Raw genomic sequence first — 14,167 nt, 5'->3', positions numbered from 1 at the left:
CTCTAAAAAAGAATTAACATTTACAAATACTTTCTTACTAGGAAACTATACAAAATATTCTCCTACTTTTATTAAACAGGATTTGTTTTTGTTTGTTTTTAGCAAACTAACATTAGACCACATAAATTACTTGATCTAAATCTTTTAGTCCAAACTAAAGCTGGTTCAGTAAATTAATAGAACTTAATGTTGACTTATTATTACTACATAGGATACACACCTGTCGAAATACTTCTGGGCTAAAATGCAGAAGCAATGTGGCATAGTGGTTTGAACATTGCATTATAAGTCTAGAGACCATGGTTTGAATCCCCACTGGGCCATAGAAACCCACTGGGTGATCTTAGGTGAGTCACACACTCTTAGCCTCAGAGCAGAAGTACTGGCAAAACTGCTCTGAATAAATCTTGCCAAGACAACCCTGTGGATTGACTTTCCTTAGGGTCACCGTAAGTCAGAAACGACTTGAAAGCATACAACAAAAGCAATATTGACTTACCAAGTTCCCACTGATTCAGCAGGTGGACTCTATTTTGGATTAGCAATTTGATTTATGCTTATGCCAATGGGATAGGTAATGGTACAAAACCAAAATCACTGTAAAGACTGTTGAGAACTATCACCCTAATTTACATCTCTCGTAACCTAATAGTTTTACCTCATTTCAGAAGGACAATTCCCAGGAACAAAAGAGCGCAGTATTTCTCTGTCATCTGTTAACATACACTTATTTTAAGACAGACATGAATATGAAAGTGCTTTCAGGTAACTGATTCTTCTCAGTGCCCAACTGCACCCCATAATGCAGAAAAAATATTATTGGGGAAGGGGAGGCTTTACAGATTAAATATTTTTCTAATTTTAAAGTTTCTCACCAGTACTTGTTAAAACTGGTGATAGAACAGAAATATACAAGATTTAATAAAATTATTTTTAAAGCTTAGAATAGGAAGCTTAGAAAAACCTTGAAAAATCTCAAATGTTTTTCCTTTTTCAGCTGCTTTCCAAGGCAGAAAGAGTAAACAGCCTTCTCCCAGCTTTCTTCTTATCCACACAGCTGAGAGTGTAGGATGTTTACACTACCTGTCACTTGGAATTCTTCTGGATCAAATGCAAGCCAAGTACCAAAGTTCATAAGCAGCTGTAAGGAGAAAATAAAGAAGATCAATTCGCAGCATTATGGAAGGATTAGGCTCTTTTGATTCTTGGAAATTCAGAGTTTTGTTTGTAGGCAAAACACTGGAGGTATGACTTTGAAGAGAGTGTCATACAACAAAAGACTTCAACATCTGAAGGGATTGGGCAACAAATCCAGTACACTTACATTATAAAATCAGTGTTGCCAAGCTTCAGCCTATTTCAATCCAAGCTGTCTGGTGCTGTGTGCCTGTCTGCAAAGAAATAAAACTTGCCACTGTAAACAACAATATTTTATACACTTTATATGTATATAAAGAAATCACTTTCTTGAATTCAGTTTTTCTGTCACAGTTTAGCATTAAAGGGGACTAAATTAAGGAAACTGAATATATTTACACTCTTGAGTTTTGTCTCTCTCCTTTTTGTCCTGGTGAACAAGATGACTGAGTTCCCACACTAATGAAAAAAATCTAATGTAACACTAGCAAAGTAAAAATCCTCATTAGTATAGTTATTCTCAATTATACTATTAAATTTCCACTCTGAGCAATAACTAATTAAATCATGGTGTGAAGGGCACATGCGTCAGAGGGAGGTCTTCCAAGGTCCAGTGTAAGTTTATGTGCAGCCCTTAGATCTCTGGATGTTGCCCACTCCTGACAGAAATAAATGACATCTTTCTTCTATTGAGATTCACCACCAGTTTATTAGGAAAGCAAACAGCTACAGATGAAGCACAAAGAGAAGTAACAAAACAGATCCACGGGTTAGCCATGTTGGTCATACAGCAAAGTACAGTATCATCCAAAATCCACAAAACAGTGATACCTTCATTGAGCCAAACCAATTGCACAATTGCTAATGGAATTTAAAGGTTATTTCCTGGACCAAATTTCCTACTACTCACATAGCCAGAAGGAGGAGGGATCTGCCTACCCTTCCATACCAAACAGAGGACAACACCCACGACCTCTTGACAAAATGCAGACCTATGATTAACATCTTCATGTTTTCCCTCCTGTATGGTTTTAACACTTTTGTCTGATGAAGAAGACAGTGGAACTTTGACAGCTTGCAACCTGTATAATGTGTATTTGGTTGGCCCAATAAAAGTATCACTGTTTTGTGGGTTTTGAATGACTGAGTCACAACAAAATTCAAGTGAAACAGGGAGAGATTTTGAGCTCATTTTATAGAAAAGAGCTATAGAGACATTTATGGCCAAGAAGAAAAGGGAAGCTTCACAATATTGTTTATACATTTTGCCTTTGTTTTCTTTGGCAAATAGGGAGCACTAGGCCCAGCAATATGTATTAGACGGCCAGAACTCTTGTGATGTAAATGGTCTTGGAACAGCAACTGTATCACATGTATGCTCTTGAATCATTATTTGCCTAATTCCAAACCCATATTTACTTCATTTAAACTTTTACCCCTTCCAGATTATTTGCCCTTAAATTGCTATCAGGTCCACTTAGCATGGCAAGTGGCAATGGACTGTAGGAGTTATTGTTTAAAGCTTCATGAGGATGAAAGATTCTTCACCCCCTCATTTAAACTATGCATTATATAGGGGTAAATAATATTCATAAAACATTAATCTTTCTTCTTTTTTTTAAAAGGGACTTTGTACGGCAGGGGTAGGCAACCTTTTTGAGCTGGGGGCCGGGTTGCTGTCCCTCAGACAACTGGGGGGGCTGAAGCCAAAAAATAAATAATTAAATGTTTTTTTTTTAAAAAAAAATTAAATATATAAATAAACCAGGACAAATGTAGGACAAAATTTTCAAATGGAAGACACTTTTTTAAAAAAAATGGAGGACACGTGAAAAAATTAGCTGATTTTTAAAAAAATGTTAATATAAATGGATGTTTCTGAGGCTTCTATAGACAATTGCCTCCCAAAGGCCCCGGCAGCAATCGGCGGCAGGACTGGGCTGGGGCCGGTCCCAAGGCCTCGCTGGGCCACATCCGGCCCGCGGGCCGTAGGTTGCCTACCCCTGTTGTACGGCATGAAAATGTTCATAAAGCAGCACTGACTCTGCAAGACCAGGGTCTCCTGGAAATCTCCAACTCATAGGTTCACCATGAATCAAAGCTGACAATGGCACAAAACAACAAGTCAGCTTCTACTATAACACATTTTCAGACAGGATGCAAAAGTAGAAGCCAGAAAGAAAGACAACACAGTATGGTGACCAAGTCACAGACTGGAGTACTTTTAGCTTTGTTATATAGCAGCACAATTAAATGAGTTGCAGAGAATAAAGTGGTATGTCATACTTGCATAGTTGTGTAGGAACAGAACAGTTGTAAGATATGCCATCTGATTAAATAAAAAATTCTCAGATCCTTCTTAATATGAGAGATACTTTAAAAATGTTCGTCAGGACCTAAGACTCTTTGTTGTTTGTCATTGCACTTAATGGGAGCCGTACTACAACAAGGATATTCCATGGCAACTTATTCAGAGACAGATGTATTATTGTTCAAAGCTAACTGCAGAAACCATGCATTTAATGTATTGGCCACCATTCTGAAATAGCAGCATACTGAAAATTTCCTGGATCTGCGAAGCATCTCTCTGTAAAGGTAACCATGGTTTTTTCAAAAAATAAGATGACAGCTTAACAGCACAATGTAGCATAGTATTAAGCACCTACAGCACAAGTAGGCAGGACTATGTGTTAACAAGCACATATAATAGAAAATGTTTTATTACTTCATTAGTGTGCACATACATATCAATCTATGGTCTTGCACCTGTGATATGACAATATTGTAGGCATATTTAAAGTCATATGGGCCACCTAAAACTTAATGTCCCTGTTAGCAAAAGTGTTATCTGCAATTTTCATATTCTATTAACTCTTTATTTGGTACAGAACCAAAACAGTAATTTAATGGCCAGCATTAAATGCTTTAGAAAAAATGAAATGGAATATGCTGACTGAACTGGGATAAGACCTTATCCTGATTTACTATCACTTCTGGGAATACTCTACAACAATTTACCTTCTCGCACAAGAAGGGAACACTGAGAGTGGAACAATACTTGATTACCCTCCCTCTGAACACTATAGCTGCTTATGGCAGTTTCAAATTTTTCTTACTTTGCAAGTTTAGAGTGATGATAAAGTCACTCTGGTTCTCCTTTCAATCTAGTCCTATCATTTAGAAAAACAAATAAAAGCCAGATTACTAAAAAACAGAATTGTAAACCTTTAAATATTTACCCACAATAGGTTCTATTAACATTTGACTATCGCTCAAATATAGCATTGGACAATTCTTGGCATCTATATACCTGAAGGAACGTTTTCTATAAGCTTTTGGCTTCCCACAATTCTTAGGAATAAAGACCAGCTCTAAAAGTTACACCAGCTCAAGATCAACAGTTCTCACATGCTGTTTTTGTTCACTTTCAGTATATATCACATGTGTCTGATGTCTCAAAATTTCCTGCGCCTGACCACAGGAATCCCACAACAGCTTAGTGTGGCATGTTTGTTCGGTTCATATGGAACTTAATTCAGGAGGAAGCAATTTGCCTACTAGAGCAGTTTACCTGAGTTCCCACATATCTAGCTCTCTTTCCCTATGATAGTGCATTAAAACGCCAGCAGACAGGCAGGGGTTAGTCTGCCTGAGCAATTAAAGGAAAACAGTAAAGAAACAGAAGGTGAAACAACCTGTCCTATGGGACTGGTTTTAATGCATAGCAAAAACCACCCTAACTACCATCATATTCAACAAGAAATGCCACCATTACCTGTAAGAGTCTTCTAATGCAAACATTATATGCATAAAATGACAAATGTTATTTATGTTTGGACTTCAACTCAATTGTTCTTTCAAAGCCATTTTTGCCTTCATAGAGGAAGAATGAAATTTTTAAAGCTAAGTTCACAATGCCTGAAATTATCAGCAACAGAAAGGTATTACATTTGCAAAGGTCATGATTTTTAAAGTCCATCTTGCCATGTTAGGTGTCACATTTAGTAATTTTGTGTTTTGAAATATTTTGTATCTTTAATGAGACTTAAACACAAATAGTGCAATATTGCAACACCAAATTGTATTGTGCATGAATACAGTCAATGTAAGCCTCAAAATTTACACCTTTCCAGCTGTTCATGTCAAACAGCTGTCCATCTTTAGAGATCACTTAAAGGCCCACTAGAAGTTGAAACTAGAAGTTGAGGATTGTTCATAGGTACTACTTAGTCATCCAAACTGTGAGATTAAAATATGGTTGTCTTAGGAGACATATGGTCAAAGACTAGTTGATGAGAACTTTCTCTTCCAGCTCTTGATTTAGGAGGCACAAAAATTAAACTAGATGTTTCAGTTACACTTCCATTAGCTCAAGAAAGCCATTTTGTTCGTCAGTGTCATTCAGACAGAAATGCTTCAACTGTACTTCTAAAGTGAAAAGTTGAACAAAAAGGCTAGTATCACTGTTCTTTTGTACAGGAACAGAAACTTCTAAAACTCATTTTTCAGCTCAACTCAATAGCTTTGGTTCAGTGGATGCTGACATGAAACTTAATTTCTGTTAGGGACTGTATGACCTAATTCTGGACCTCTTTTAAAATGCCACAGCTTTCATGCCTTAGAACCACATCACATTATTCCAGAGAAACGTCACCCCTTTTGTCTTCGCAGTCAAAACTGAGGGAAGACAATGGAAGTAGGTTATGATTTAACTAGCAATTTTACTACTATACACCAAGAATACAGATAACGCAAGGGAATATTTAGCTAGTACAGGGTGAAAAGCCTCCAGAATGTGTCACAAGGACAGGCACTAAAATCTGGCCAAACCAAATACAGCTTTAAAGTAGTCTACTTTCCTCATTTACATCCATGGAGAAAGATAAATCCTATTGACAAAATAGGTCTGCAGGAGAAAGTTGGTTGAAGATACCTCAAACATAGGTGTCTACAGGCAGAAGCACATTTGTCTCTCATCTAAAACTAAGCAATTCGACTTTATTTTATCACTGCAAAAATTCAATTTGACTGTAATAGATTCCAAAACCAGTTTACAGTATGGCATAGTCTTTGGTTCACAAAGTAAGACCAGAAAGTCTTCCAATCTTCTCTCCCTCTCCCCACCCCACCCCGTCCCATGAATTGGATGGTCTGAATCTATCTTTAACTTTCTATAAACAAATTTCTTTGGTAAGCTTTTCTACCTTCTGATAAATTTCTATTGTGCTCAAAGGGATAATAACCAACTTGCTACACAGAAATATTTAAATATGAGAGAGCCAGTCAGAAACAGTATCTATCGAAATGCACAGCTCACATTCCTGCCAACTATAAGTAATCCTTGGCACATCAGCACAGTTTTTAGTCTCAACTATTTAAAACTATTTGTTGTGCAGACAAAATAAATGAGCAAGACACATAATGCCTGGAACTCTCTGAAGAGCAGGATACAAAAATCTGAATGCTGCCCTCTTGTGGTGTTCTTTCTCATACTTTCCAACATACACAGGCAATATATATCAGGACAGTATTGTCTGTCAGGTTCTTCAGCTTTAAAAAAAAAGCAGTGAAAGGATATTAGATGAATATTATTATTTCCTTTTCACAGAATTACTGGGTAAAAATATAAATCACTCAACAGCTCACAAGGTTAATTTTTAACATAATTTTGCTGTTCCATGTCATTACACAAGAACCCAGGAAGATGCCTTATGAGCCAAACCCATAGTTCATTCAGTTGAGTATTGTCAACTTTGATTGGTACCAATGGGTCTCCCAAAATTTCAGGTAGGACTCTTTTCCTAGCCCTACCTGGAGATCTCTGGTATTCCCAGATAGTCTTCAATTTCAAGTACTACCTAGACCCAATCTTACTTTGCTTTTGATATCAGACAAGATCCAGTATGTTCGGGTGGTATGGTGGTTTCTTAGACTTAGTTGTCCAAGCAGTCTTAAACAGAGAAGATGAAAACATCCACATTTTTAATAATTCTACCACTGTATAGGATTCTTGCTCTATAGATAATCCAATAGCTGTTGTAACAGCTATCACTGTCGTAAGACAACAACCACTCACAAAAACAGTACAACTGAACACACAAGAACCAGTGAGAAATAAAGTCTGCTTTCTACTCTCCACCACAATTTTAAATAGGAAATAACTTTTGATAACAACACAGTACTTCCTAATCCCTGGCAGCTGCTTTGCATGAGCTGTCTGCTATCATAACATAATTAGCCATGTGATGACTTCTAAATTAAAATCCCCTAGTCTCAAATGGCCCCTCCATCAGAGCTTGATGAAGCTGCTGAACTGGTATCAGCTGTTCATTTATCAGCTTTTGAAGGAGGCCGACTCTTGAACAACTGCATGGTAAATGTACACAATCCTAGCAGGAAACTCTTACTGGTGCTTTTCAAGTTCCACTAGATATCTGTGTGTATAGCCTGCAACAGGTACTTTTCTTTTTTAAAAAAAGATGCGATACATCTTTTATCTTTAGTTGACAGTTCTGTCTCTTCCAGCTCTATGATTCCATGAAATGCACCTAGCATTGGGGTATGCATGTGTGGCAGATAACTTAGAAGGAAGTTCATGTTTTGGTACTGCTCTATCCAAGAGATTCTACATGAAGATTTGCATTTATATCTGACAAATCTGTACACTAATATTCATAGGCTTGTGAGTAGATTCAACAACAGCTAGGCCATTGTACCATTCTCAAAATAATGTTGCAAAGAAATACGTCCATGCTTTTGCCTTGCTTTCAGCAGGAAAATGTCTCAAGAAGTATGCCATGAACCTCTGACAACTGCAATGTTTAAATCATGTGGTGCTCCTTTTCGGAGGCTTGTATTATATGTTGCTAGGTTTGTGATCAGCCTCACAAAGGCTTCGTCCATGTGTTCTCCCAACCTGAAGCAGCAGATTAAAAACAATCAGAAAAATAATCAGTGGGAGGGTTCTAGGACTAAAGAATTCTCCCTCCACTCTGGGAAGGCATCGATTGGGTTTCTTATGTTCATGAAGTCCCTTTCACATATAAGGGAGAAATCCTCCAGTTCAGACAGACAAGAAACTTTAATGAAGTTTTCCATTCCTCTGCAGAAGAAATCCTATCTGGCTTATGAGCCAGCACAGCCATTCCTCCCCCTAAACCAGTGGTACCCAAACCATGCTCTTTAAGATATTTTGGACTTCAGTTCCCAGAATCCCAGATTACTGGCCAACGTGGCTGAGGCTTCTGGGAGCTGAAGTCCAAAATCCCAGTTTGGGGACCACTACCCTAAACTGTCTCTGAAATCATGTCTTCATCAAGGGACAAGCCATCTCCTTTTAAATTCACCAAATGTGTCATATTTATTTGTTAAACTTTAAAACCAAACACACCTACAGAGAAAGACAGGTTGCTTACCTGTAACTATAGTTCTTTGAGTGGTCACCTGTGAATTCACACAAATTGGTTATACTGAGCCTGCACAGAGCATATTTGGAAACTTCTAGAGCTATTAGAAACACTGTTCCCAATTACCCTTGAAGGAAATCCCGACTGGCTTCCGGGGATGGGACTTCTGGGTCGGGGGCAGGACTTCCAGGTTGAGGGGCGCAAGGCACTACGGGAAGACTAAAAGGGGCGGGGCTTCCAGGATGGGAGGTATGTCAGAAGGTTTTTAGGGGATGGGAAGATTGAATTTCCCTGAATCTTCCTGGAAATTTGGCGAACATGGAAATGAAATTTCCCAGAAATTGCAACACTGATTACAAGCGTTCTGGCGGTAGCCCTGCCCATTTTCTAACCGCCTTACTGGCTCACTTCCCACCGAAACCCTCAGTTCCATGGATGCCAAAGCAGCAGCCCAAGATATTAAGGAGAGAGAGGGCACGATGAAGGGAAGCTGGCAGGATTTGTGTAAATTCACAGATAACCACTCAAAGAACTACAGTTTACAGGTCAGCAACCTGCCCTTCTTTGTCATGGTCTTTGTGAATCACACAAATGGGTTAGACTAGCAAGCTGTAACTATAGGAGAAGGAAGTGCCATGCCACACAGAAGAAGGACACATTGCTCCCAAACAGAATCACCATCCATGAACCTGAACCAAAGAACATCAAGACACAAGAACAAGCAGACTCGACCATCTGGTGACTCTGCAGATGTCAAGCAGAAAAATTCAATGCAGAGATGTAGATGAAACAGCAACTACTCAAGTTAAAGGGCTATTCATGCAAGCAGAAAAACAGGCCCACCTTTAGATTCAAATTGTGGCCAATGGCAATGACGGTACAGTTACTACATGATGCTTCTTAGTCAGTGTAGGAATAGATGTCACATAAGACAGCCTGAGAGCCAGTTGGTCCGACACGTCCATGGGGTCTGAACTAAAGAGGATCAAGGTAAGGCAGGGAACAAGAAGCCAATGATCTGTCAGGTTAGACCAGGGGTAGGCAACCCTTTTGAGCCGGGGGCCGGGTTGCTGTCCCTCAGACAACTGGGGGGCCGAAGCCAAAAAATAAATAATTAAATAATTTTTTTAAAAAATTAAATAAATAAATAAACCGGGACAAATGTAGGACAAAATTTTCAAATGGAGGGTACTTTTTTATAAAAAAAATGGAGGACACGTGAAAAAAATTGCTGATTTTTAAAAAAATGTTAAGATAAATGCATGTTTCTGAGGCTTCTATAGAGAATTGCCCCACCATGCCCCTCGCGCGAGACGCCAAAGGCCCCGGCGGCAATCAGCGGCAGGACCGGGCTGGGGCTGGTTCCAAGGCATCGCCGGGCCGCATCCGGCCCGCGGGCTGCAGGTTGCCTACCCCTGGGTTAGACCATTTCCCAACTGCCCAAAAAGCCTCAGGAGTTTATCACACAAAGGAGATTGGGAGTTTATCCAGTGAATATCCTGGAAAAATCATGTATTTACACATAACAATTTCACACGACCTTGCACAAAACCTGCCATTAAAGTGATCACAAAGAAGCATTAATTCGGATCTTTTTACTTTCAGGATTTCAGCGACAATGCATTTCTGATATCACTTTATTTGCGCAATTGCGTGTGATAATTGTTTGCGCAATTACTTGCCATTTCCGTTCATTTGCAGGATGACTTAAATGCACTTTAATCTCTCTTTAATGTTGAAATAAGCCCCACTGTGATAAACCCCTCAGATAGGTTCTGCTCATACAGCAGAGCTGTTAACCTTGCCTCAGTATCACAATCGGCCTACGCCAAGCACAAAATGCGAGGCAAGATGCCATTTATCTCCAATATTTTACCCAAAATCATGGTGTTCCTCTCAAAGTATGAATGAAGAAGAATGAAGAAATATCAAAGTATGAATGAAGAATGAAGAATAACGAAAAAATAACCACCAAAATGCAAGAATGATCCTGTCAAGTGATAGAATTTAAAGTCTGATGGGGGGGGGGGGGACTCTGAAGTGTTTCTCAGACACTATTGCTGCAGAGGACAAAAAGAAATTGAGGGTTCAGGTGGGAAGAGGTAGTAACGCAGTTGGAGAGTGGGCAGGGCTACCGCCAAAATGCTTGTAATAGCTCTAGAAGTTTCCAAATATGCTCTGTGCAGGCACAGGTTATATCCATTTGTGTGATTCACAGAGACCACAACGAAGAACGAGAATTAGTTTTTTTGTGGGTTTTTCGGGCTATGTGGCCATGTTCTAGAAGAGTTTATTCCTGACGTTTCGCCAGAACATCCTACAGCTAGATCCCATTTTCCCCACTTTTTCCAAATAACAAACTCAAGCTGGATATCAGTCTTTATCTGGTTAAGTTGCATACATTTCACTGCCTCTTTCACTTTTATGTTGTTAATCTTGTATTTACAGGTAATAAGGAGAAGTCTTATCTTTCCAAGTTCCACTCCCTCCAAAGTTAGCTTCTTCCAGTAAGAGGGGGAAGGTAGGCATGCAAACAACCAGCATGTGCTCTTCCCCCACTTGTTAAAAACATAATGAATATGTTATGGCACAAGTCCAAAGCTTCCCTACACTCACACCACCATCTAAGGACATAGCTTTTCTGAATATGCACAAACTAGGATAAGTTTGAATTCATCAAGCAACCCATTTCCTCTTCTGGAAGGGAGTTGCCCAGCCAGTTCTCTGAGCAAACAATCAAAAGGAGCCAGTCAGCCATACAATGTTTACGAAGACAGCAATCTTACTCATGTGACAGCTTTGGAGAACTGATACTTCAACACATGTAAGCCACAGCAGGAAAAACAATCGCACAATCTATAGTAAGGCACTTATTCTAATCACTATGCATTTGCTTTGTAATAACAATCCATTCACACCACACAGATGAAGTGTGCACATGCATACCCACTCCCCTTTATTCCTGTAAGCCTATGCAATGTTACAGGATTGCAATACTGCCTTTAGAGAGAAGAGGAGCTGCCAGCCTTTTATTTTTGCTTATGGTGGGGGGGGGGGGAGTGTACACCTTTGCAAAGGAACTACGCATTTTCAGGATTCCCACCAATGACCAACATAAATGTGGCCATGCACCTGAGGAAGTAGACTATGGTAAGTATACAAGCTCATGCTACAAATTCTTTCACTCAGTCTCAAAATTGTTACAAGATTCCTTTGCATAATATTTTAGATGGAATTTGGGTAGAGCTAACATTTGGAGGGGATCAGAGAGACAGAAGGGATCATGAACAGTCACTGGAACCGACCGTGAATCTCATGATTTTATTTATTGTTTTCTCATGACCAAATGGAACATGGGGCTCTTTCACACTATACAATTACAGCACTATGACTGCATTTTAACTGCCATGCTACATCCCATACAAGCCTGGGATTTGTAGTCTGGGAAGGCACTAAAGTTGAGAATTCTAAATACAGTGGACCCTTGTTATACGCTGGGGTTTGGTTCCAAGATCCCCCGTGTATAACAAAATCTGTGGATGCTCAAGTCCCATTAAATATAATGACATAGCAAAATGGTGTCCCTTATAAAAAATGGAAAATCAAGGTTTGATATTTGAAATTTATACTTTTTTGAACATTTTCAAACCGTGGATGCTTGAATCCATGTATTAAAAAAACGTGTATAAGAAGGGCTGACTTTATTCCTCCCTGCAAATCCAAGGTTGCCAAAGAATGTTACCATGGCTGTTTAATAATCTCAGCACTGTAATTATGTAGTGTGAAAGGCCCGCAGCGTAACTTTATTGAAAATCATAGGCAAAATCATTTTAAGACTAAGAAGGATGGGGCAGCACTAGGCAGCCACACCAGGTGACACCAGTGATGCCCCTACATCTCCCTTTTGGCAGAAGTGGGCTGTGGAGTTCACCTGTGTCCCTTTAAAATGCTAAGGAGATGGTGTGAGTGGAGCAAGGGCAAGGAGAAAGCAGAAGCCCCAGTTGTTTTTTTAATAAAATTTTACATTTTTTAAAAAATGTTCTTTTTAAATTTTCTTAAGAACATCAAATCTCATCAATTTTTCACTTTAACCACATGAAACCCAGTACATATAAATAATTTAGGCTGTGCTTATGATACTGTAATTTAAAGGTATAATTTTAATTCTGCCAGTTATTCTATGTCCCAACTACTACCATTATATTTAGTGATATATGGGAATTACAATTTATAGCAATATCAATAGCATTTACATTTCTGTATTGCTAAATAGAGAACTCAGAATTCTGTAAGTGGTTTAGAATCTGTAAGCCAATTGACCCCAACAAGCTGGGTACTCATTTTACCGACCTATGAAAGGACTGAAGGCTGAGTCAACCTTGGAGGCCTGTGGGATCAAACTTTCAACACTGTGGCTGCAGCACCAGCATTTAACTACTATGCCACCAGGGCTTCCAATTTATGAGTAAAATTAGTACAAAAAACATTACTAAGGATTTTGTACGGTGTGGTATGGAGTAGGTCAGTTGTGGGTGTGTGTGTGTGATACAATGAATTATAGCACCAGGTGATGCCAACTCTAGTGATGCCACTGAGGAAGGATACATCATTTCTGTTCTTAATATGCACTATAGGTTCTGGTAAGCATACAGCTCTCTCTCTTGTAAGCATAAGCCAAACTGTGTACCAGGAAAAGGACTGGTTAGAATAATCATGTATCATACATGCTGAGGTTTTGTACACCTTCCGTGAAAACTGCACAACAGGAGTTAATAGATGGATTGGCAAAATGAGTTCAAGCAAAAAAAGTTTGGTAAACAAAAATACAGTTTCTAAACCTATTGAGCACTTTACTTACGCATTACCAAATACTAACAACTAGTTTTTGATTATTTCTCCAAACTGTTTTCCAGTGACCATCATAATGCAGCTCATAACATTGGAGGGTTAAAACACTCAGCAAATGGCTAGAAAGTGTTACATATAGTACTTAGGAGGTTGACTATCTCTCAAGGAAAAAAAGTGATGCTACTCACTGAAGACTTATTGTATTAGACACTGAACTATTTAATCCTATTAACAGCTGCTGAATCTTTAGGACACTAGAAGCAAAGACACTTTACAAATAGACAGCCAGCCAACAATCTATTTGTGGATTCATCTAGCATGCTTGCTTGCTTTACAGCTTTAGAATATTGGGGGGGGGGGGGGATTAACATGGCTGTGTACCATAACCTTACCCTGCAATTCAACATATTCAACAAGTGCTGTAAGCCATCTGTGTTAAGGGGGGAAAATACGCTTCAGTGCTCCTAAAAAGCTTATATTTCGTGCAAAAAAAAAAAAAAAACCCAACAAGGCAATACAGTTTTTTAAAGTGTGGTAACAAGGAATTTACTCACAAAATTTTCTGTAAAACACATTTTAATTCAGCTTGATCATGAAGTAAATTGTGCAGGAATTCAACTGAAGTCACAGATGCTCGGCACTTCACAGCTTAGCTGCTGTAGTTCAAATTGGATACTCGGCAAGATATTGTTAAAAATAGCTGTACTGTGGGCATTCAGATAGGGAACATCCAAAATAATTTAAAAGACAGACTGCACTACTAATTATTACCTACA

The 14,167-nt window shown here is 38.8% G+C and overlaps 1 long non-coding RNA gene across 1 annotated transcript in view; it reads right to left on the bottom strand.

Annotated features, from left to right (window-relative positions):
• Window positions 1–1,356: 1,356 nt before the first annotated feature.
• Window positions 1,357–14,167, bottom strand: part of LOC149311385 (uncharacterized) — a 40,771-nt gene continuing 27,960 nt past the window's right edge. The window contains exon 3 of the long non-coding RNA XR_016281626.1: window positions 1,357–1,391. This is a non-coding gene — a long non-coding RNA (uncharacterized LOC149311385). The remainder of the gene's footprint in view (window positions 1,392–14,167) is intronic.

The sequence above is a fragment of the Sceloporus occidentalis genome, unplaced genomic scaffold (genome assembly GCF_023333645.1).
Source record: "Sceloporus occidentalis isolate IW3139 unplaced genomic scaffold, rSceOcc1.0.p SCAF_6, whole genome shotgun sequence".
NCBI classification, from domain to species: domain Eukaryota; kingdom Metazoa; phylum Chordata; class Lepidosauria; order Squamata; family Phrynosomatidae; genus Sceloporus; species Sceloporus occidentalis.
This window is presented reverse-complemented; position numbering and strand designations above follow the sequence as displayed.